Raw genomic sequence first — 3,891 nt, 5'->3', positions numbered from 1 at the left:
TATTCGGTAGCTTACTGCATTATGATGTATTGGTTGCATGCAGTTATTAGAGCCTTGGGTCCAGAGGCCATTCATCAAAGAGTTTGTCCGTTTGCTGGAAGTTCTGCAGTACTACTGAAGTGAATAAGGGTTAGGTGGCTGTGTTATGTTTGTGGTTTGTGGTAAGTGGGGAGATGCTTACATGCATGGCTGTATTATGCTGTGGTGGTTGTGGCCAGGTTCTAGAGTATTGAGTGCATGGCTGGAGCCCATAGCCTGTAGGGTATGCACTCACGGTACAATATACCTATGCATTCAACATAGTGATACTGGTATGTGGATTCCAGAAATATGTGTACAGGTTGTAATTTGGAGATTATAAAGAAGTATCACACCAATAATTTGATACTTACTGTTTGTATTGTTGAGGGCCTATGCAGTTTTTGTGCATGGTATGTGGAAATGTAGGAGTAATCGTTGTTTCATTCTCTATGATAAAAGAAAACACAACATGTTAGGGTAGGTACTTCGTCATTTTGTAGTTCATTGCATTGCAAACATTTGTATACTTTATGGACCCTCATAATTAGTACTTCATAAGTACCATGCTTTGAACAAGTGTACTGTGTAATGTGCTCGGATCCTCTGTTTCTTCGCATAATTATTGGGTCTGTGGGAAAAGAATATCCATGCAGGATAAAAAAATACTTCTACATTCATTTGTTGTTATGTTGCACAGTTCGCTTTAGTGACCTGTGCATTATGTACAGCAATGTTTAAGGTGCACTGTTGCAGTTGGAGGAATTGAAATGGTGTATGATTTGTCTTTTGGAAGTGGTGGTAGTAAGGCTGTAGTTAGATACCAGTTGGCATATTCTGTTTATCTGTTTCCTCTTTTTAGCAGTATTCGTTTATGCATTTGGTTGTTGCTGATGTTTTGTAAGTATTGTGGCATTGCACTGTGATATTGCAGAATTGTGGGTGGAATTAGATACCTGTTGGGGTATTCTAACTGTTGATAGTTTGGAAGTTGTTGAGGGCATGTTTGTAGCACTGTGGTTGCTGAAGTTTGAATTTGGCAGTTTGAATGCTGCAATGCTGCAAGTAATATTGAAGTACTATGGTTTCAGTTAGATGCAAGTTGGCGTATTCTAACTGTTTACAGTTCCGCATTTTAGCAGGCTATGTTTAGAAGCTTGCGCATTCTTGTTGGTACTTTTACATTTTTCAATATTGTGAAGTGCTGTTGCACCACTATGGGTGTATTTAATAATGTTTGCGTATTTCTTGCACTGGTATGGGCATTGTTAGACAGTTGTTGCCTTATTCTAGTCGTTGATGTTTTCAGAGGTTACTTAGGACAGTTTTAAACCCTCATACTTAGTACTTTATTTAAGGTACCATGTAGGAAACAATATTAGTGTGTCTTTTCTACACTATTATTATTTTTGTGACTGTAATCACTGGGCCACTGGGCCATTGGGGAAACAATTGTATAGCAGGCAAACTGATGTATTTGTTGGATATTTGTTGTATGCTAAGTTGTTGCAGTTCCACAGAGTAGAAGGTAATTATTTTTTTGCAATTATATATATATACTGGTGGGTGTTGGGGAGAAGGTTATTCTTAATTGTATAGATCAGTGAGTACATTTTGGTTTCAAGAATATTAAGTAGGCATGTTCAAGATTTTCTGTTAATCTCTGCTTTAGAGTAATGCAAGTATCATTGCATTCAAACCATGCACATTGCTTTTTAATGTATGCAGTATAGTGACATGCAGTGGTTGTGGCGCCTGTTTGGTAGATTATGGCTACTGTTGTGAAGGTTTTCTTGCCAAGTGATACTTGTCCGTGTGTGAAGTTAGTTAGCTCGCAGTTGTTTTTGGTTCAATCTGCATTGAGTATTAAAGCATTAAATATTACATATTGGCTATTTGATTATATCTGTAAGGTGGAACGATTAACAAAAATTGTAAGTAGTACATAATATGTTATGGTTTGCATTTTGTACGAGTTGCTGAAATGGAATGGATTCACAGTTAGGTACAGATACATAGACAAAACGCTTGTTAGGGACTTGTTCCTGCATCACATGGTTGCAGAGTGTCCATATATGTTTCCACATGTATGAAATCTGAAAGATTTCATTTATAGCTATGTTTTTGCTTTCCGGTACTTGTAGTAAGTACATTCGAAATTCCTGTGGATCTTGTTATGTGTTTTTAGTGAATCTCACCATTCCAACACAGTAGTCCAATTCCTGCCTTATTCCTGAGTCCCTGTAAGTGTTCTCAGGATTGTTTGTTGAATTTCTGTGAAGGAGTAGAATTTGTAAACACAACTGGTCCGAGCCGTTTAAATAAATGTTTTAAAAAATTGGTGGCAATTGTAATAGAACATTGATTGCTACAATTGCATAGCAATTTACACCAGTTGTATTGGACATTTTGAATGGACCAGATAGTTCTGTGTCTGAGTCATTTGATGGAAGTCCACGTGGTACTTTCGAAGAGGTAGTTCTCTTTCTTTGTGCAGTTGGGTATGTGTTTTCCTTTTCAGTACATTTTTCTGTGGTTTTGGTAGTTGATGGAGTATGAGCTGATTTCAATTTCTTTGGTGGTACTTTTGGGAGATCATGTATACATTCTGAATGCATTCATTTTCTTTTACAAAGTTTGGGTTTTTCAGGAAGAGGGTACATTTTGAGATGGGGTGTATAGAGTGCACATAGTCTATTGTACTCTGCGCTGCAAGGAATGTCAGCATTGACTTTACTTGCATCAAAATTGCCTATACATAGTCCTTCAAGTGTACGTAGGTGTGACCGTGCTATGTAACTCATGCCTTCTTTAAAGACTGTGCTGCCAATATCAATCAATGATTGATCTAAGGTTAGACCTTGGGATTTATGAATAGTGACTGCGTATGCTAGCAACAGACAAAACTGTTCTCTGGGTACATACATGTCTTTGAAAAGAAGGAATTGGGCTGTTGAGCGTCCTATCCTTTTAACTTCTGAAAGTTTGTCAAAGTGGATGTTGACAAACTGAATGGTGTTGTCACGTGGGTATGTCTGTAAGCCACCATCTGTACCAAGTGCTCTATTAACTAAACCTTGCTCCATGTCAAGGTTACGCTGTAGCATTACTCTACAATTTAAACTCAATGTTCACATTTTCTCCAGACCAACTGTTAGAGATACAGTTTTCTAAGGTATTTAGTCGTGCTATGGCTTGTTGACACATAGGTATTGTCATACTGTGTACATCCAGTTTGTCTGTGGCGTAAATTTGCATTAGTGGTTGTATTTCTTTTTTCAGCATTGTTTCATTGAATTGTGCACAGCTTGCTAGAGTTGGCATTAAGGACATACAGTTGACATTTTTGTGTGCTAATTGTTCCATGACATCAGATGTCCATGACATCAGTAGCACATGCGTTATGTTCGTATAGCTCATGGATGTGTCTGGTGTTTAGGATAGACTGAGCTTCCTTAGTACACCAATCCGAATGCTTTTTAAAATATTGGCGTAGGTGAGGTCTGCAGACTGATGCATGTTTTCAGTTAGTTCTCTGTATTGGAAATGTTGCCAGAGATTTACATTCCCTATGGTTTCAAGAGTTTTACGGCATAGCTTGTGTCCTAAGGTTTTAAAAATAGGTTCACCGTTCCCTGGTGTTAATTGAAGGAGATCTCCGAAAACAATAACATGTTTTCCTCCAAAGAGTTCTTCATAGTCTGTTTTGAGGACCTTTTGCAATCTGAGATGAATCAAAGCCCACATTAGGTTGGAGACCATGCTCACCTCATCTATTGGGAGCATTTTCATTTGCTTCAAAACTCTGCATAGCTCTATAACAGCTTCTGTTGTAAGTTGGTAGTAGTCTAATTTGTTTTGGTGTTCTTCTGG

The sequence above is a fragment of the Ambystoma mexicanum genome, chromosome 1q, assembly GCF_040938575.1.
Source record: "Ambystoma mexicanum isolate Mex_15411 chromosome 1q, UKY_AmexF1_1, whole genome shotgun sequence".
Lineage (NCBI taxonomy): Eukaryota > Metazoa > Chordata > Amphibia > Caudata > Ambystomatidae > Ambystoma > Ambystoma mexicanum.
Note: the sequence above shows the minus strand (reverse complement) of the source record.